Genomic DNA, 22,295 nt, shown 5'->3' on the forward strand with positions numbered 1-22,295 from the left:
CATTTCTTCACCACCCTAATGCTTGGTATGAACAACATCTGAACTTCTGGACCATGTCTGCATGCTTTTATGCATTGAGTTACAGTCAAATGATTGGCTGATTAGATACTTGCATTAACAAGCAGGTGTACAGTGGACCTAAGAAAGTGGCCATAGTATAAATTTCAAAAGCATCACAATACTGAATAATCTATTTATCCAGTAATTTTATGGAAAAAATACTGGAAAGGCAAGTCAGTTTCCTCTTTCTCCACCACCTCATTTGTCCACCTCCACTGCCCATAGATTATCAGACTGCTTCTCCACGCCCTGGAAAGGAAGGGCATAAATTTCCTCCAGCAAGTCTCTGAAAGGATAAGCATCAATGTCTTGGTCCTTGCTGGAAAACATCATAAGCAAGCTCACTGTGGCCCCATTAAGATATGTTCTGTTCCGCTTACAGGATGCTTCTTAACATATGCAAATTTATCCCTGTCTAATCAATTCACAATGACTCCAAATTGGACCCTGTGACCTTTAGCTAATTTATAACATATGCTTCACTCCTTGAGTATCACCACTCTTTGAAATACGAGCTGCAAATGTGGTTGGTAGTGATAAGAATAGGAAAGAAAAACTACAAGAAAAATAACAATTTAGACTCTAATCCAACACAACCCACATTCCACACACTTCTAATTCGAGCTGTTCAAAGATCAGATTCATATTAAAGTTATTTCACCTAGAACTGCAACATTTTCTTTTTTTGAATCAGTGCGTGCTATTGTCATTTCTAATCTGTTCAGTGATGTAAGCTTTCATTTGATGTTCATATCAGTAACCAGGAGTGGTTGGAAGCTTTCAAAAATTATGTCTTTTATGTTTACATAAATGCCAAACATCTTCTGATGTCCATAGAATGCCATCTTTGTGCTCTTTGAAATATCATAATAGGAACCATAACAGCAATAGTGTTAAAATGCATTAAGTTTGTCAGGAGTTTCTTTGCATTTGTCCTGAAAAATTAATGCTCCTGATGCAGACTGATTTGGTTGTCCTTGGGACAAGGACAGAAACATTACAGAATACTGAAGCTCTGCCATCACAGAGAATGCTGAACTCTTAACAACAGTGAAGTGAGGTATCTCAAAGCTGACAGAGATGCAAGAGATGGGAATGGTTTGTAGTGTCAGCAGTAGACATTTCAAAATCTGTTCCACTGCTTCTACTTTTGTTTAGTTAGAAATTAGGGATGGTTAAATGTTAGAGAATAAATTTGGGTATCCAATTTTTCAGATATTACAGTTCCTGATTTGTCATGACAGCTCATTACTAGCTTGACAATGTTGTTAGGCTGGCTCAGGTGCTTCATTTTCACTAACACGTAAAGCTTTCAGGTGATAATGTCAAATTTTGTGCAACACCAACACTGTTGAAGTGTGAAGCAGTTAAATGAAATTTAAAAGAATGAAATTTTTCTATGTTTGTTAATTATTGATTGTGAGATTGATGGGTATTTGATTTACATTCCTGAATACAAAGAGATTCAGGATTTGAGAGAATGATATGGGCTGAGGTGTTCCAAGCAGCATTGTCGCACACATCTCCAAGAAGTCTCACTGTTATTTATCACATTCTGAGTAAAACCAACAACTGCACTGCAGGGCCATACCTACTTTGCCAATGGACAGTCTCTAAGACTGTGGCTAGAAGCATGATTGATATAAGCCAAATTATTCTCCTTGCTCTTTGGTTGAGAGCAGCAGGTCGTGTGACAAGGTCCTCCTGGATGGTAGACATCCCACTAGAAATATTGACAGCAACAAATAATAATTTTCCTGAAATTTTAAAGACGATAACCCCTTGAGAGTTAATTGACTGATTGAAGAAGTTCCCGAATCTTTTAAAAGTGAGCATTTCACAATGGTTGCTCTGAAGGCTGTACTCAAGAACATCGAAATACTCAGAAACCTATCAATGCATCGCTCACATTCATCAGCAGGAAGAAATAAATTCCTAAATGTTATAGTAGTGCTCATGAAAACTGTTCAATTCCAGAGTGAGTAACAACTGCAGACATTTCTAGGTCAGACACTGCCACTCCAGAAATTTTTCTGGGCTTTTCCAGGTGCAAGTCAAACTTGGGCTGGTGAAGCAATTACAAGTAGAATTTGCAAGAAATTAGATCCAGTAGAACTGAGGAATAATCACTGTTCTTCACTCTTCAGACAACTATTCTCTGGAAGCTTATCCTGAAACCAAAGCCCAATCACCAGATTCATGGGTTCCATTTGCAGGGAACCCCAGATCACATCCCACATCAATGACCGCTGTCATGAAACACTATAATTCACCTACACCATCACAACCTCACTTTCAGAACACAGAGAAGGGAAGTGTGCAAGCACTTCAGATGTTATTGAATCTTGCATCAGCAGGTCCACACAATTGACTCATCATAAAAGGGTTATCGAAGTATGCCAAAGAATTTCTTGACCAATCATCTCTGGACTAATTTCCCAGGCATAGCAAGCAAGTATTTAAAATAAGTTAATGAAGAACTTGTTTCAGCTGGCTTAGGTGCATCATTTTCACTAGCTATGGCATGTAAAGCTCTCAGATGATGATGTTAAACTCCATGCACCACCATCACAAGGGCTCCCACAACATAAGATCGCAGGGGGAGAAGAGGGGAGTGAGCACCAAGCAGGAGAAGTGACTGGCAACTAACACATAACTCTGGCTTAATTGGATACATCATAGCTTTTGAAGTGGGAAGCATTGTTTTTTTTTCATCTCCCACATGAAAGGATTCCAATATTTAATACCAATGCAGCTGCTAAACACCCTCAAGTTCTTTAAAAGCAGTAAAAACTATAAAATGTTCAAAAAAAATTAGAAAAATCTAATTTAACAGATTGTTAATGAAATCTCTTGCAGGCTTTCTGTTACGCTGAAATGAATAATTAGAGGAAGGGTGGTGATTTATTTGGAGGTGGTGGGGGAGATGAACATTAGGGGAGGCCTGGTAGCCTAGTGTTTGCTGTAATGCTCTTGAAGCGCCAGCCATCTACGTGCAATTCCCAGGGCTGTCTGTAAGGAGTTTGTATATTCATGCCCACATGAGTTTCCTCCAGGAGCTTCAGTTCCCTCCCAAATTTGAAAGGCATATGTTTAATGGGTTAATTTGTCATATGGGTGTAATTGGGCAACACAGGTTCATTGAGCTGGAAGGGCCCGTTACTATGCTATATTTCTAAATAAATAAATAATGCCAACCTGGAGGTAATGGTTCATCAAATCCAAACAGCAAGTGTTGGGGAATGCCCTTAACTTGGCTTTCCTAAGCTGGATTTATGAGTATGGAAAAGAAATGGCTGCATTGTCAATGTTTGCACAGTACTGTACACACATGCATTGAATTTTCAGTACTAAATCTGGATCCTCGAGGAAACTGACAATCAGAACTGGAACAACAGTAATTACCTCATGATTTGAAGAAGACAAGGGTTGATCTTCCTCAAGTGACCTGGGCAACCGACAAACATCAGAATCCGAATCAGTCATAACATCGCTGACACACGATGTGAAGTTTGTTAACTTTACAGCAGCAGTACAATGAAATACATGTAAATAAATATGGAGAAAAAAAGAGTTGCATTAAGTATATTTCTGTCTATTAAATGGTTAAATTGAAATAAGTTGTACAAAATAACAGAATTAAAAATAGTGAGGGAGTTTTCATGGGTTCAATGCCCAATTAGAAATCGAATGACATAGGGGAAGAAACTGTTCCTGAATCACTGAGTGTGTTCCTTCAGGCTTCTGTGACAGTGTGAAGAGGGCAGGTCCTAGGTGGTGGGGATCCTTAATGATGGACACCACCTTCTTAAGACACCTCTTCTTGAAGATGTATTGGATATTGCGGAGGCTAGTACCCAGGATGGAACTGACCAATATTACAAGTTACTGCAACTTATTTCAATCTTGTGCAGTAGCACCCCACCCCTCTTACCAGACGGTGATACAGCCAAATCAGAATGCTCTCTGTGATACATTTGTAGAAGTTTTCAAGTGTTTTTATTAACAAGCAAAACCTCCTCAAACTCCTATTGAAATATAGTCATTGTCTTGACTTCTTTATAGTTGCATCAATATGTTACATCCAAGTTAGATCCTCAGAGAAATTGACATCCAGGAACTTGAAAATGCTCACTTTCTCCACTTGATCCCTCTATGAGGATTGGTTTGTGTTCCTTCATCTTAACCTTCCTGAAGTCCACTATCCACTCTTTGCTCTTGCAGGATGATGTGGAGTTGGTGCGACACCACTCAACCAACTGGTATATCTCGTTCCTGTATGCTCTTTTGCCACCATCAGAAATTCTGCCAACAATGGTGATCTTCTTTGTATCTCAATTTCCTTGCAATTTCTTGCTCTGTGCTGATTGATAGCTATAACTTCACATTGAAATGGTGATCACATTTCAAAAGTGCTTCTTGGTCTGGTGTTTGTGGATGTCTAAGTGCTCTGACAGATGCTTTATCACTATTATCAGGGCAAATTAAACCAAACAGCTACTGTTGGAGTCAGTCTATCTGCAATATCAGTTTTATCTTCAAGCATCCTCAATAATTTACATGAGTGTTTGAAGACAACAGTTCAGTCAATCTGTATAATCTTGTTACAAATAAGAAAATTTGCATAATTGTGTTGAACATAAAATAACATCTACAAGAGAATAAGCTATTGATCTTGATCAAAGTAATAATGCTACTAATTGGATCAAGGAAGTTAATCAATATGATCTGTGATCAAAGACAATCTGATCTTCGTGTAAATGGAACTACACAACAAGCCTGACAATTCAAGATAAAGAGGCCTCCCCATCATTATTATTTTTTTGAAATTGAGTAATGTTAAGTAGAATTAAGAAGTTAATTTATGTTATTTTTTTAGATATACATTATGGAACAAGTCAACACTGTGCCACACGGCCTAGCAACCCACTGATTTAACCCTAGCCCAATCACAGGACAATTTACAATGAGCAATTAATCAACTAACTGGTACATCTTTGGACTGTGGGAGGAAACTGGAGCACCTGGAGGAAGCTCACATACACACAGGAAGAACATACAAATTGAACTCTGAACTTTGACACTGGCTATGCTTCTGTGGCAGTCTTCAATGAAATTAACTTCTGTTCCAAATACATATCTGCACAGTTTCAATCATTCATTTTTGCTGGCCAAGAGATTAAATTGTCCTTATCACTTATTGAGTATTCTTCATTCAACTGAACAATTGCATAATTACTTGGGTCATTTCAGAGAATAGTGGAAAAGTACAGTGATACAACAATTAAAACTGTCAGCTTACAGCTCCAATGAGCAAAGTTCAATTCTGACCTCCTGTGCTCCCTATGTGGAGATTCCATATTCTCCTCTGCGACTGCATGTGTTTCCTCTCACATCCCAAAAATGTGTTAGTTCACAAGTTAATTAGCCTCTTCAGAATTGCTCCTTGTGTGTAGCTGAGTGTAAGATCTGGGAGAGAGTTCAAATGAATGAAATTAGAATAATTAGAGAAACCTTACTGTGTGAAAAACAATGGTTGTTTGATGGTTGAGGTGGGCCTGGTGAACTGGAGGCCTATTTCAGTGCTGCATTTCGCTACAAGTACTCTCCAGGTTACAAACACCAAACTTATAGACAACTCATACATGTGACCAAGTGACTGGCAGACCAGTGGGATGGATTTGCCATCTACTGCAATCTTGTGGGCATCTTCTGCCAAGTGAGAACAGGGTATTTCCACATGTCTTTTCTTTCCCACCACAACCCTACCTGCGTCAACAATCAGGGTCTATATCAAAGCAAGCAATGCTTCGAATTAGCTCAGCAGTCTCTCACTCTCCAAGTTGGTGAAGGTGGCCAGCGGCGACCCTTTCTGCACTTGCTCACTCATTTTGGTCACAGCTGATTCTGCAATCCTCTCCGACATGCTGCTTTTGGTCATTTCCAATTTATGAACATTTCTCAGGAACAGATCCTGCTCTAATCTGGGGACTGTTTCTATGACCAACTATGGCTTAACTAAATTTGTATTGGGCTGGATTTACTTAAAGGGTGGGATAAGATAGTGATACCTGAATATCGCAGGGCATAGTTTTAAAGTGAGAGGGGAAGTTTAAAGGGGATATCAGAATCAGATTTAATATTACCGGTTATTATGTTGTGAAGCTTGCTCATTTCATGGCAGCAGTACAATGAAGTACAGAGACAATAAATATAGAGAAATAACTGAGTTACATTAAATATGCATGTATAAAATAGTTAAGTTAAAATAAGTAGTGCAAAAAACAAATAAAAAGTAGTGACATGGTGTTCATTTAGAAACTGGATGACAAAGGGGAAGATGTCACAACCACAGATTCAGCAGCGCAACAAATTTGGCAATTGCGCTAGTGAACGTGCATGTGTCAGCTAATTATTATTTCATTGTGATAGCATCTTATTTCATTCATTCTGTCGTAGTTCTTGTCGAGACTCGGACATGGCAACGTTTCGCTGCTTGCTTGCTTTCCACCTTGTTGAGAAATTGGACTGTCAAGTCAACTGACTCTGAAGACTAGCAGTATTCATTTTATTCTTAGTTGACAAGCCAAGTCACCTTTATTGTCATTTCGACCATAACTGCTGGTACAGTACATGGTAAAAATGAGACAACATATTTCAGGACCATGGTGTTGCATGACTCAGTACAAAAACTAGACTGAACTACGTAAAAAACAACACAGAAAAAAACTACACTAGACTACAGACCTACCCAGGACTGCATAAAGTGCACAAAACAATGCAGGCATTACAATAAATAATAAACAAGACAATAGAACAGTAAGGCGTCAGTCCAGGCTTCGGGTATTGAGGAGTCTGATAGTTTGGGGGAAGAAACTGTTACATAGTCTGGTCCTGAGAGCCCAAATGCTTCGGTGCCTTTTCCCAAACAGCAGGAGGGAGAAGAGTTTGTATGAGGGGTGCATGGGGTCCTTCATAATGCTGTTTGCTTTGTGGATGCAGCGTGTAGTGTAAATTTCCGCAGCCGCAGTGTAGGCTATTTTCCGTTTGAGAGTTTTAGTTAATGCCCTATTTGGCCAAGTGTTTATTGTTTTCTTTTCTCTTTAACACTGTTCACATTAAAGTCTGTGAACTATTGACCTGCTTCAGTGTCTCTCACTCCGCACTTGGACCATATCTGCACTGCGTAATAGAAGAAGCTGTTTCAGAATCACTGAACGTGTGCCTTCATGCTCCTGTACCTCCTTCCAGATGGTAACAGTGTGAAGAGGGCATGTCCAGTTTGGTGGGGATCCTTAATGATGGACATTGCCTTCCTAAGGCACTGCCCCTTGAAGATGTCTTGGATACTGCGGAGGCCGGTACCCATGATGGATCTGACTAATTTTTACAAGTTTCTGTAACTTATTTTGATCTTGTACGGTAAATCCTCCCCCACCCACCCCATTCTGATGCAGTTAGAATGCTCTCCACAGTAAATTTTCAGAAGATTTCAAGTGTTTTTGTTGACAATCCAAATCTCCTCAAACTCCTAATGAAATATAGCTACTGTCTTCCCTTCTTTATAACTGCATCAATACATTGGCTCCAGATTAGGTCCACAGGGATATACATAGGACAAGCTTACTTTAAAAATATATAGAGAGTAGTAGGTGCCTCAAATAAACCTCCAGATGTGGTAGTGGAATAGATTCAAAGCAGTTTCAGTGGCAACTGCTCTCCTTGTGGCCAGAAGGAACGAGAGAGAGATGTAAACACAACTCAGAACATCATGAAAATCAATTTCCCCTCCATGGGGTCTGCTTTCACTTCCTGCTGTCTCAGTAAAGCAGCTAACATAATCAAAGAACCAACTAAGCTAGACTTCTTTCTCATCTTCCTATCTCACTAAAAACCTGAAAGCACATACCATCAGGGTCAAGGACAGCTTTGATCCTGCTGCCTCCTTCATATCCTCCACTACCTTTAATTGGTTAAATTTCTTACCAATCTCAAATCCAACATCAACACATAGAATTCTTCTCGAGACCTCACTGTCCGTCTATTTTATTTCACTCTTTTAATCTCTGTCTTTAGCCTTTTGGATTTTGCACTAATTTTCTACTTCAGTTGCTGTTAAATATTAGTTAATAAGGTTGCTGTGAAGCCCCTTGTAAGAATTCATAACTTAAGTGGTGCTGAAAATCCTACAAACATTCAGGAAAGCCTTCTTGAGAAAAAATGTAAGATAGAATATTCCAATCATAAAGAGAAAATCTGCAGATGCTGGAAATCTGAGCAACACACACATTTTGCTGGAGGAGCTCAGCAGGCCAGCCAGCATCTGTGCAAAAGAACACAGTCAATGTTTCAGATCTAAACCCATATTGTTCTTTTCCCTTCTCCTTCCTCATCATTGAAGCCCTCACACAACACTTCCAGAAGCAACAGCTATTTATTCACACTTCTTCGCATTTAGAGCACTGTTCATCAGGGTGAAATCTCATTTTCTTTCATCTTTATACTAAGCAAAGATAGACTGATGTATTTGCAGAAAGCCTTCCATTCATTCCACAAAAAAGTTGTCCAAAACTTCCAATTGCTAAGTAGCTTATTTCTTTATCTTACATCTATTTTGACCTGACCTCAGTTTTCAGCATTTTTCCAACAAAATTCAAACTAAGAGAAAGGGACAGCATGCCTTCTGACAAAACACAATAAAACCTTCTGGAAACATTGAGTTTAGCAATTTCAAATAATCAACATTATTGATTATTGTGTCTTTTAGATTTCCAGCATTCTCTGCATTCCTCAGATAAGTGTTGAATATTCTCAATTTATGTCCTCTTTTACTCCCACAACAACCACCTTTCATTTCCTTCCAATTTCAGAGTCAGAATCGGATTTAATATTACCAACTTGTATGTTGTGATTACTGTTGGGTTTCAGTGGCGGTACAATGCAAAGGCATAAAATGTTCTCACCACACATCTATAGAAACTTGCAGGGGTCTTTGGTTCTTCAAGTTCCTAACAAAGAAGAGCTATTGCTGTACCATCATCATGATTCCACTAATCTGTTTTGTCTAGGATAGATCCTCAGAGAAATTAACACCCAGGAGCTTCAAGTTTTCCTCAGTCTTATGAAAGAGCATCAACTTGAAATATTAATGAGATTTCTCTCTCCACAGCTACTGTCTGACCTGTTGAATATTTCCAGCATTTTCTGATTTTATTTTGGATTATCAGCACTCTCAGTACTGTACCTTTGTTCCATAAGTGCAGAAGTTGCATCTGTTGTTGTTTGAACCAGCTGGTTTTCTGCCACATTTAATCTTTGCTTCCTTCAAGGGTATGAGATCTTTACTAGCAAAAAGTAACTCCAGCCACAGAACAGGATGAAAAATTATAAACACTCTCATCCATTTCTTCCAACCCATTTATCCACTTGTTACATTTATAAACCACAGATAAGTACATGTTCATTCAGATTTAAATACAGTAACCAAGCATAACAAGTTTCTGCCAGGGGCAGTGCAGTTTGACGAATGATTGTTATTTTTCTAATATTGTGCATCAATCTACCATCTCTTTTATTAAAGTTTTAGTCTGGTTTAATTGAACCATACTTCCTGCCTGAACACATTAAATCGAGCTTTAAATGTTAAATGATCACAGATGGCAATCAAAAATATGGTGACACAAATTACTGGAACACTGCTCAGTAAACCAACTGGAACATAATCACCAGGTTCCTGCACTTAGACAGTAATACCAACAATTTATTGGGCATTGTAAAACTCCAACATGTGCCTTGAGGTTACTTGATGAATCAATCATTGTAGTTGAAATTCCAGAAACATTGAACTAATCAATTATACATGAATAAATTGCTCGTAGCATTCTTTACTTTTACTGTGAACTGGCTGAACCAAGAATCCTCTGCCTTCGGAGCCTTCCGTTACTGAATTCTGTAAAAAAGGCAGGAAGCAGTGAATCTGCAGCCCAAGGAGAAATGAGTATGCAGTTTTCAGTAATTAATTTTAACAGTTCCCATCAATGCAAAGATAATTTTATTAGACTTTTCTTTACAGCACACACCAGCTTTCATTGTATTCCATTCCCAAAGCATTCCTACAGCCCGGGGAGTTCAAGAATTTAGAGCTTAATTCCAGTGCTTTTTTGTAAGGGATCTCCTATGCGGGAGCTGCCCGTGGTAATAAACGCCACAGGTTCTTGTGAGCCTCCTCTGGACTCTCCCCATTACCGGCACATCCTTTCTTTTCTTCTTTCTTTTTCAATCTTTTTATTAAATTTCATATATAAAAACAACACAAAATAATGAATAGATTACAGATTCAATAGACTTGAGATTACATTAGTAATAGGATAATAATATCCTATTAAAACATCCATCAACAAAAGGTACATAAATCAATCAAGTCTATATAAATATATATGAAAAACAAAAATAATCGTCGAAAAAAGAAAAAAAAATTGAAATTATATATGAGAGAAAATATATAATGAACAAAAATACTAAACTAAAACTAACATGGGCAATAATAGCACTTTATAAATATATAAAGGTGTCAAGAAAAACTCCAGAACTCCATACCTGAACAAGTATAAGTAGAGAAAAGGATCTGAAATAAGCCAAATTAATTCATATGAAAGTGTCGAATAAATGGTCCCCAGGTTTCTTCAAATTTAATTGAAGAATCAAAGATAGTGCTTCTGATTTTTTCCAAACTCAGATAAGAAATAGTTTGGGAGAACCACTGAAATGTAGTAGGAGGATTTACTTCTTTCCAGTTTTGTAATATAGACCTTCTGGCAATTAATGTTACAAAAGCAATCATTCGTCTGATTGAAGGGGAAAGCTGATTGCCATCTTCATTTGGTATACCGAAAATTGCAGTAATAAAATGGGGTTGTAAATCGATATTCCATACTGAGGAAATGACATCAAAAATGTCCTTCCAATAGTTATGTAAAGTGGGACATGTCCAAAACATGTGAGTCAATGAAGCCACTTCTAAGTGACATCTGTCACATTGAGGATTAATATGCGAATAAAATCGGGCAAGTTTATCTTTAGACATATAAGCTCTATGTACAATTTTAAATTGTATTAAAGCATGTTTAGCACAAATAGAGGAGGAATTAACCATTTGTAAAATTTTTTCCCATTTATCTGTTGATATATTACATCGAAGTTCTTTTTCCCATTCTTGTCTAATTCTATCCGATATTTCTGGCTGTATCTTCATAATCATGTTATAAATAAAAGCTACTAATCCCTTCTGACAAGGATTAAAAGTAAAAATCAAATCTGAAAAATCCGATGGAGTTGAATTAGGAAAAGATGGAAGAATTTTATGTAAGAAATTTCTAATTTGTAAGTATCTAAAAAAATTAGATTTAGGTAATTCAAATTTGTTGGATAGTTGATCAAAAGACATCAAAGTACCTTCAAAAAAAAGATCACGAAAACATTTTATACCTTTCCTTTTCCATATACTAAAAGCTTGATCTGTCAATGAAGGTTTGAAAACAAAATTACATAAAATAGGGCTGTCCAGAGCAAAGTTTTTCAGATTAAAGAATTTGCGAAATTGAAACCAAATTCGTAGTGTATGTTTAACAACAGGGTTAGATATCTGTTTATTGAATTTGGCTAAATCAATAGGAAGAAAAGAACCAAGAACGGAAAATATAGAATATCCCTTAACCTCACTACATTCCAAATTTACCCACTGTGGGCACACAGGTGAATCCAAATCTAGTTTCCAGTACATTAGGTTACGAATATTATTCGCCCAATAATAAAATCTAAAGTTAGGTAAAGCTAGACCACCATCTTTTTTAGACTTTTGTAATTGCCTTTTGCTTAACCTAGGATTTTTATTTTGCCAAACAAATGAGGAAATCTTTGAATCAATATTATCAAAAAAAGATTTAGGAATAAAAATTGGTAAAGCTTGGAATAAATATAAAAATTTCGGTAAAATCATCATTTTAATAGCATTAATCCGACCAACTAATGATAAAAATAAGGAAGACCATCTAGTAGTAAGTTGCTGAATTTGATGAAGCATAGGTAAAAAATTCAGTCCAAATAAATCTTTATATTTCTTGGTGATTTTTATACCTAAATAGATAAAGTTATCAGTAACAACTTTAAATGGCATCCTATCACTCAATAAAGTTTGCGCGTTTAAAGGGAATAACTCACTCTTATCTAAGTTTAACTTATAACCAGAAAAACTACCAAATTGAGCCAACAAGGATAAAATAGCAGGAATAGACCTACTAGGATTAGAAATATATAACAACAAATCATCAGCATAAAGCGATAATTTGTATAACTTCTCATTACGGGTAATACCAAAAATATTAGGAGACTCACGAATAGCAATAGCTAAAGGTTCTAATGCAATATTAAATAATAAAGGACTTAAAGGACAACCTTGTCTCGTACCACGAGATAATTGAAAAAAAGAGGATCTATAATTATTTGTAAGAACAGAAGCAACAGGTTTATAATATATTAATTTAATCCATGATATAAAATTAGGACTAAAATTAAAGTTTCTCAATGCATTAAATAAATATGTCCATTCAACTCTATCAAAGGCTTTTTCAGCATCTAATGAGATAACACATTCTGGGGTTGTAGGAGATGAAGTATAAATTATGTTAATCAATTTTCTAATATTAAAAAAGGAATATCGATTCCTAATAAAACCAGTTTGATCTTCTGAAATAATCTGTGGTAATACCTTTTCTAATCTAATGGCTAAAATTTTTGTAAGAATCTTAGAGTCTACATTTAATAATGATATAGGGCGATAAGATGCACATAAGGTAGGATCTTTATCTTTTTTAAGAATTAAAGAGATAGTAGCTTCATAAAACGATTGAGGTAATCTCTTCTTAACAAACGCATCATTAAAGATTTCACATAGCCAAGGAGAAAGCAATAAAGAAAAAGTTTTAAAAAATTCTACAATAAAACCATCAGGACCAGGAGCTTTCCCTGAATTCATTGATGAGATAGCCTCTCTTATTTCATCCATAGAAATAGGAGCATCAAGCAAGCTACAATCTTCATCTATCAGTTTAGAAATATTCAAATTATTAAAAAAATTATCCATCGTAAACCGGTCACCGTCAAATTCTGATTGATATAAAGATTTATAAAAATCTTGAAAAGTGTTATTGATTTCTTTATAATCAGTAGTTAAATTACCGTCTTGTTTACGAATTTTAATAATTTGTCGCTTAGTCGAAATAGCTTTTAATTGATTAGCTAACAATTTACCAGTTCGATCACTATGAATATAAAATTGAGCCCTAGTCTTAATTAATTGATTCTCAATTGAAGAAGATAATAATAAACTATGTTCCATTTGAAGCTCAACTCTCTTCTTATAAAGTTCTTTGGTAGGAGTAACGGAATAAATCTTATCAATTTCTTTAATTTTATCCACCAATAAAGCTATATCTGAATATCTTTGTTTTCTTTTACCAGCGGAATATGAAATAATTTGTCCACGAATAAAAGCCTTGAAAGAGTCCCAAAGTATTCCTTTATCAATCTCTTCATTATAGTTTGTTGAAAAAAATAAGTCAATTTGTTGTTTTATGAAGGTAATAAATTCTGGATCTTGAAGTAAAGTAGCATTAAGTCTCCAAGATCTAGTATTGATAGAAGAATCCGAAATCTTGATAGATAACTTCAAAGGCGCATGATCCGAAATAGCAATAGAATCGTATTTACAATCAATAACATCTGTTAATAAACGATGATCAATAAGAAAGTAATCAATTCTAGAATAACTATGATATACATGTGAAAAAAATGAAAATTCTTTACCTTTAGGATTCAAAAACCGCCATATTTCAGTAATTCCAGAATCAACCATAAAAGAATTAATAAGTAAAGCTGATCTATTCGGAAGAGTTCGAATAGGTTTAGATCTATCCATCGAAGGATTCAAACAACAATTAAAGTCTCCACCCATAATCAACATATATTCATTCAAATTAGGAAGAGAAGTAAATAAACGTTTAAAAAATTCAGGACAATCAAAGTTTGGAGCATAAATATTAACTAAAACAACTTTCCGATTAAAAAGTGAACCAGTTATCAACAAAAATCTACCCTGTGGATCAGAAATAATTTCATAATGTGTAAACGAAATTGAGGCGTCTATAAAAATAGACACACCCCTAATTTTAGCGGTACAATTTGAGTGAAATTGTTGACCTTTCCAGAACCTAAAAAAACGTTGATTATCCTCCCTCCTAATGTGGGTCTCCTGTGCAAAAATAATATTAGCGTTCAATCTATGGAATACTTTAAATATTTTTTTACGTTTAATCGGATGATTTAAACCATTAGTATTCCACGAGATAAAGTTAATAGATTTATCCATCATACCAATATTAATTGTGTGTATCATAAAAGGTTAAAAAGACACATAACCCACAATTTAGGAAGAAGGAAAATTGATTCAGGAGCAACCGGAGATCCTGACACCTCAACAATATTAACAATTTAAAGTCAGCCCATAAACTAAAAGCAAAAAAATAAAAAGCAAAAGCATGAAAAAAGATCCCTCCCCCCTCCCCCCACCCTTTGAAAGAAAGCCAAGCGGCAGGCGCATAAACTAATACTAATATTACCCCCATTTCAAGATGGCAGCTCCATAAGAAAATTTTTTAAGAAAAAACTATATAACACCCCAATTAAAATATAGAGTTGCAAAAAAAAAATATATATATATATATATATACCTACATATATATATATATATATATATACACATACACATACACACCCATATCAGACAAATCAAAAAAAAAAAAAACTAAAATAGTAAAACCAGAAAGATCATTAATAAAAAAAAATGCACATTAAAGTTTAAAAATGTGATACACCTTTAAAAAAGAAATTCCATATTCAGATACAAAGATGACGTTTCACAAGCCAAGACTTATGGGAAGAAGAAACGACATTTTGAGAAAGCCATATTACAAAATATGAATATAAATTCAGCAATCTAATAAGAAAATATAGTAAAAAAGTTATCAAAATAGAATATTTTTATAAAAAAAAAGATTTAATAGACACTACAACATATTTAAAAAAAAACTAAAGAAAAAGAATTCAAAACCTTTGTTCCATTTCTAAATACAGGCAAGCAAATAAACGCTTATAAAAAGTAAAGACTTATGGGAAGAAGAAACGACATTTTGAAAAAAAATAATTCATTATTACAAAATACAAACGTATATAAAAAAAGGATATTATAAAAATTAAAACAGCATCTATAAGCAATAATAATAGTAGTAAAAAAAAAAGACCCAGACCCATAGTTCAAAATAAGAAGTTATAACCCAACTTCCAGGGTTAAAACTTAAAATGAAATAACATCCTCTCTCCAAAAAAAAATCTTCAATGTAACTCATAGTTCAAGTTGCACTAGAGGATCGATATTCTTCAACAAATTTCTTCGCTTCTTCAGGAGTGATAAAAAAGTGTAGACTGTTGTCGGGCAGCACCATTCTAAGCTTCGCTGGATACATTAAAGCTTGTTTAAAACCAAACGAATGAATCTCTGCCATCACTGGTTTAAAAGCGATCCTGGCTTTCATAACTTCATACGAATAGTCTTCAACTATTCGAAATGAATAATTTCTGTAGGAGATCATACCTTTTTTACGAGCTAATCGAATTAGAAGCTCTTTCTCACGAGGATAATGAAGGCGAACAATCACGGCTCGTGGTTTATCAGACACAGACGAAAGCCTCGCAACTCTATGAGCGCGGTCAATAACAGGTTCATTTTTCAAACCTTCACCACCGAAAATTTCCCACAGTAATTTAGAGAAAAATTCAGTTAAATCACCGGACTCAACTTTTTCGGGAATTCCGATGATGCGCAAATTCTGTCTGCGAGAACGATTTTCAAGATCAGTAATTTTAAACTTGTACTGATCTAAAGTTTTAGCAGTCGACTCTATCTTCTTCTCTAACACTTCAATTATACGTGCTTTTTCACAAATTGATTGTTCAAGAGTCGTGATCTTATTTCCATGCTGTTGAACCTCTAACGCCTGCGACTGAAACTTAGTTTCAAGCGATTTAACAACTCCTTCAAGATCGGATATTTTCGAAGTAATCCTCCTTTCAAAACTTAACAGTTTACTGTCCAATTTACCTTCTAGTCTGCCTTCCAGAGCCGCAAATTTAGCATCCAGTTTATTGTCCAATTTACTTTCCATAGCCGCAAATTTAACATCCAGTTTAGTGTCCAAAAGACCAACAATTGCGTCGATGGATACAGGATCCTTAGCCGATTTCTTACTTGTAGCCATTTTAGGTTTGACAAGATTAGATCAACTATTATTTTAGGAAAAAAGGGTCAATCAAAGGTAGCAACTCATATGATTAAGTTCGAAAAGGTCTAATTAAAGGGTGATTATAGTTAAAAAAATAAAGAGCGCCTAAAAGGCAGATGCTTACGCCGCCATCTTGAAACTCCACCCCCCACATCCTTTCTTGGATAAGGGGCCCAAAACTGCTCACAATACTCTCAGTACAATCTGGCCAATGCCTTATGATGCCTTGGCATTACATAACTTGCTTTTTTAAATTCTAATCCTCTCAAAATGAATGCTAAATCCTTAAGCTCTGTTGGTTGTTAACGCAAATGAGAAATTTCACTCTATGTTTCGATGTACATGTGATAAATAAGTAATTCTGAATCTAAATCTTGCTCCATTCAAGTATTAATGCTGCTGTGCATCAATGATATTAAACTGACTGCACTGCAGATGCTGGGTTTAGCTTTACTTTATTTTAATGAGTAACTGTTAATACACTTCAGTTTTCTGCCACTAGCCCATCATTCAACTTAAAACAAGTACTGCAAAGAACTCAGGTAGTCAAGCAGCATCTGTGGATAGAGAAATCCGCTGAAGTTTCAGGTGAGAGACCCTTTATTGAAATTGGGAGTAGAGTGGAGGGGTATCAATTTTGCTATGTTTGTATGATGCAGGGGAGATTAATGAATGTGCTGAAGTGTCTTGAAATGACTGCTAAATCCATATGCTGCTAGAAGTTACGATAGGATATGGGGATCACTGAGTGCGTTGGCAGAAATAGCACTACAGAATGCAGAGTTTTACAAGATTATTTCCCAACACTGTAACAGGCAGATTCAAGGAAAACTGTCCTGTCCATTGGGTGACTCAGGAGCAACCAAAAGTGGAAGTAAAACAACCATAGGAGAAGATGGCTCTTTTAACTATACTCTTTCAGTACATCATTCCTCTGCCACTGTAATCAATTCACGAACATTAGACCAAGAGTTTGCCTCAGACTTTAGATTAACAACTCTCTGCCACAGAATAGGACAATTCCATTTAGATTGACAACTCTCTCCTACAGCTTAGAACAATTCTATTCAAAGACAGGTTATGCAAAAAACAGACTGCAATTTGCAAACTGTAAAACTAAGCATGAAAAGGAATAAACATTTTGATTAGTGTTTACACACAAACAATGCTGGAGGAACTCAGACTAGGCAACATCTATGGAAAAGAGTAAACAGTCAATGTCTCAGGCTGAGACCTTTCTTCAGGACTGGAAAGGGAGAGGTCAGAATAAGAAGGTAGGTGCAGGGGAGGAAGAAGTACAAAGTTTCAGATGATAGGTGAAACCGGGAAAGGGGGAACAGATGAAGTAAAGAGCTGGAAAGTTGATTGGTGAAAGAGATAAAGGGCTGGAGGAGGGGGAATATGATTGGAGAGGATAGAAAACCGTGGAAGAAATGGAAAGGGGAGGAGCACCAGTGGAAGATGATGGACAGGTGAGAGAGGGAAATAAGAATGGGGAATAGTGAAGAGGGGAACCCCTTTCTCCACCATCAGTGCTGCCCTCAATGAACATTAAGACTGCAATTACCTCTGCCCTGTAATATAATTATGCTCCAAAACATAGAGTCATAGCACATAAACAGTCCCATCAGTCCATCCGTTCTGTGCTGAACTATTATTCTGCCCTGTCCCATTGATCTGCATCCAGACTATAGCCTTCCAAACCCTGTCCCATCCATATACCTATCAAAATTTCTCTGAAGTGTTGAAATCAAACCCACACCCATTACTTCCACTGGCAACTTGTTCCACACTCTCACCACCCTGTGAGTCAAGAAGTTCCCCTTAAGCATTTCACTTTTCACCCTTCACTCATGATTTATGGTGCTAGTCTCACGCAAAATCAACGGAAAAATCCTGCTTGCATGTACACTGTTTATACCACTTGTCACTTTATATATCTCTTTCAAATCTCCCCTCATACTCCTATGCCCCAGGATTCAACATTTCCCTATTACTCAGGTCCTCAAGTCCCAGAAACATCCTTGGAATTTTTTTTCTGTACTCTTTCATGATACTTTCATACTTCCTGTAAGGAACTGAGCAGAACTGAACACAATACTTAAAATCTGGCCTCAACTAGGTCTTATACAACATCAACATAATATTCCAGCTACTGCACTCAATACTTTGATTTATGACGGCCACTATCAAAAGTACTCTTTATGATCCTATCTACTGATGACACCACTTTCAAGGAATTATGAATCTGTAATCACAGATCCCTTTGTTCAACTGCACTCTTCAGTACTCTACCATTCACTGTGTAAGTTTTACCATGGTTTGACCTTACAAAACCTCACACTTGCCTTATTTATAAGGTAACTTTTTTTTAATTCTTTCTTACTTCTCTTCTAATATTTGTATATCTGTGCACTTATAATGCTGCTATGCCGCTATAATTTCTTTTGTGATCAACAAAGTGTCTATCTATCTATTTATCATTAACTTCCATCTTCCATTTTTCAGCCAATTTTCCAGCTGATCTTTGATATCCTTCTTGCTCTCCAGTACACCCCCAATCCTGGTGTCATCTGATAATTTACTGATCCAGTTAACCACAGCCAGATCATTGATATAGGTGACAAACAACAGAGCCAACACGAATCCGTGTGAAACATCAATTCTCACAGGCCTCCAGTTAGAGAGGCAACCATCTGCTACCGCTCTTTGGCATCTCTCATGAAGCCAATGTTGAATCGAGCTTTCTACTTCATCCTGAATCCCAAGTGATTGAACCTTTTGGCTAACCTCCCATTTGGGATCTTGTCAAAGGCCTTGCTAAAGTCCACGTAGACTACATGCACTGGCTTTCCTTCATCAACTGTCCTAGTAATCTCTTTCAATAACCCTATAAGACTGGTTAGACTTGATCTATTATGCACAAAGCCATACTGACTATACCTATTCAGTCCCTGTCTATTCAAATACTTATATGTCTGGACATTTAGAATATCTTCCAATAACTTATTCACTACTGACATTAGGCTCCCTGGCCTATAATTTCCCAGCCTATTCATAGAGACTTTTTTGGAACAATATTAGCTATCCACCAAACCTCAGCACCTTACCCATGGCTAAGGATGTTTTAAATACCTCTTCTAGGGCCCCTGTAATTTCTATACTAGACTCCTATAAGGTCCAAGGGAACATCTTGACAGACCTTGGGGATTTATTCACCCTAGTTTGCTGTCTTGGGGCTAACTAGTTTTGCTTCACTTCTATAGACTCTATGTCCATCTCCCGAGTAAATTCAGATACAAAAAATCCATAATACAAAAAATTCTAAACCTGCTGACTATTGGGTAATCTATAATTTAATCCTATTAATGTGGTCATCCCTTTCATATTCCTAAGTTCCACCCATATACCTTCAGTAGACAAACTGTCCATTCTGTCCTGTCTGAGCAATTCTGTGACATTTTCTCTAACTCACAGTGCCATACACCCCCCTTTAATCCCTCCAGCTCCATCATGTCTAAAACAACAGAATGTCAGAACACTGAGCTGCCACTCCTGCCCGTCCTCCAAACAAGTTCCACTACTGGCTGGTGGTGGCTGTCCGTCATGTACAATGATGACAGGAAACCCATGCAGGAGAATTTTTAAGGTGGAAAAGTCATTGCACTGGGGCATTTCCACTCTCTCTACCTCAGAAGTCTGGGTCCAGCGGTACAAACAAGCATCACAAACTGGGGTTGCAATGGATGACCATGATATTTTCTGTGTCTTGTCATTCCCTCCGCTCCCCATGGAGCATTGCAGAACCGCCTTCCTCACTGGGTATCATCCCCCCAGTCTGCTGGAGCTGACTTCACATATTGTGACAGACGTGTCCCTAACTCACAGGGGTACGAGACCCTCACCTGGTATAGTCTGCCTATCGAAGCGGTGTAGCAGGATGCAAAGAGCTACTTTGAACCACAGGTGAGAGGTGAGTGTCTGGTGGGGATGATAGGTGAGTGAGTTGCCTCAGAATGCAAATGACAAGTCCTTTCACCAGAGGTGCTACCTCTCCCTGAGCACCCCTGAGGGCTGTAATATTATAATTCCACAAGCTGATCTATGCTCTATGCTCATCCACCTTACCTAAAATACTCCTTGCATTGAAATATATGCAACTCAGAATATTATTCCCAGTATGCTGAACCTTTTGCTTCCTTTCTTTGTATGTGGGCTGAACAGCATTTCTCCCCACAACCACTCTACCTGCTGCCCTGGCACCCTAGATCCCATCCCTCTGCCACAAGGAAACCAGTTCCTCTCTAGTTGAGGTGCGACCCATCCTGTCTATACAGGTCTCTCCTTCCCTGGATGAGAGCCCAGTGATCCAAAATTCTGAAGCCCTCCCATCTGCACCATCTCCTTAGTTATGTGTTAAACTGTATTATCATCCTATTTCTGGCCTCATGAGCATGAGGCACAGGTAGCGTTTCTGAGAATACAATGTTGTTGGTCCTGTCCTTTAACTAACACCTAACTCCCTGAACTCACTTTGGAGAATCTCATCACCCTTCCTACCAAAATCAGTGATATTGACATGGATCACAACATCTAGCGGCTCAACCCCTCTCTTAAGAAATTTATGGTCTCGACCTAAAGTATTCCTGGCCCCGGCAACTGGGAAGGCAACACACAGTATCATTTGGAATCTCATTCTTGTTCTCCTTATCTCTTGAGGAACCATTATTTTCTCTTCAATAAGCACTGAGGAAAAATACTGATTAAAAATCCCAGCAATCTCTTGCTGTTCAAGACATTTGTGACCTTGCTGATATCTATGGGGAACCATACTGTCCCTAGCCATCCTTTCATTCTTAATATAGCCACAAAACCTCTTAGAATTTTCCTTATCCTTACCTCATACCTTCTTTTTCCCCTCCAATTTTCTTTTTAGTAGTACTCTTAATCTTATTTATAAAAATTAGGGGATTTGTTCAATCCTAACCTCCTACACCAAATGTATGCTTTTTACCTTATCTTGAACTAAGTTCAAAATCTCTCATCAGCCAACGTTCACTAAACATCCAAGTTTACTCTTCACCTTAAGAGAAACATGATGCTCTGGAACACTCTTAATAGATTCCCAAACCATTCATTCCCTTCCCTTACCAATCACCCTCTGCTAGATCCTGTTTAATTCTTTCAAAATTAGCCCTGCCCTAGTTTACGACCCTAATTTGTGGGCCTATCCTAATCTTTTCCATCACTATCTCCAAACCTCTAAACTAATAAAATTATAATCATTAGAGCCAAAGTGCTCCCTGACTGTCACTTCAGTTAATTTCTGTTTTATTCACTAAGAGGAGGTCCAGTATTGCCCCCTCCCATGTATGGCCCACTACATTTTAACTGGGCATATTTCATCCAACACTTTGGGTGTCCCAGTCAAAATTAAGGAAATTGATACCTCCCTCTAATACAACTTTATTATTCCTACAACTGTGAGCAACTTTTCTACACAGCTGTTCCTGAAATTCCCAAGAAGCTCATCTTTCATTGTTTCCAGAAAGTTCACCTTCCAAGGAAGGAAAATGGCCAGCAGTAACAGAACTGTGGAGTTCAACTAAACTTGGGAAAGAATGATAATGACCAAGTTTTGATTAATGAATGTCATGTCAGATACTATTGAGAATCAGAGATATATGACAGTCATACATGGAAAATAATGTTAGTAGCTAATAACATGCCTTCATGATTTGGATTATTTCAAGCCCAGTGACTTTGATAACTTATCATTCTGTACACTTGGAGAAAACTGAGAAATAGAACAAAGAGACACTCTCCTGCTTGATCTGAGAAAGG

General features: G+C 37.0%; 1 protein-coding gene and 1 long non-coding RNA gene across 6 annotated transcripts in view; one reads left to right on the forward strand and one right to left on the reverse strand.

Moving 5' to 3' along the window:
* The window catches only part of LOC132398209 (uncharacterized), a 56,807-nt gene that overhangs the window by 31,854 nt on the left and 2,658 nt on the right, over nt 1-22,295 (reverse strand). Inside the window, exons 2-3 of the long non-coding RNA XR_009513579.1 lie at nt 9,949-10,009; nt 3,466-3,579 (exon numbers count right to left, since the gene is read on the reverse strand). This is a non-coding gene — a long non-coding RNA (uncharacterized LOC132398209). The remainder of the gene's footprint in view (nt 1-3,465; nt 3,580-9,948; nt 10,010-22,295) is intronic.
* LOC132398208 (uncharacterized) overlaps nt 16,982-22,295 on the forward strand; it is a 62,400-nt gene continuing 57,086 nt past the window's right edge. For 3 of the 5 annotated variants that reach the window (XM_059977300.1, XM_059977307.1, XM_059977306.1), the window contains exon 1: nt 20,369-20,424. The gene's annotated coding sequence lies outside the window, so the exon portion shown is untranslated. Of the gene's footprint in view, nt 17,040-20,368; nt 20,425-22,295 lie in introns of those variants that run through there. The other 2 variants (XM_059977304.1, XM_059977308.1) reach the window with 2 other exon arrangements.

Source organism: Hypanus sabinus, chromosome 8 (genome assembly GCF_030144855.1).
Source record: "Hypanus sabinus isolate sHypSab1 chromosome 8, sHypSab1.hap1, whole genome shotgun sequence".
Lineage (NCBI taxonomy): Eukaryota > Metazoa > Chordata > Chondrichthyes > Myliobatiformes > Dasyatidae > Hypanus > Hypanus sabinus.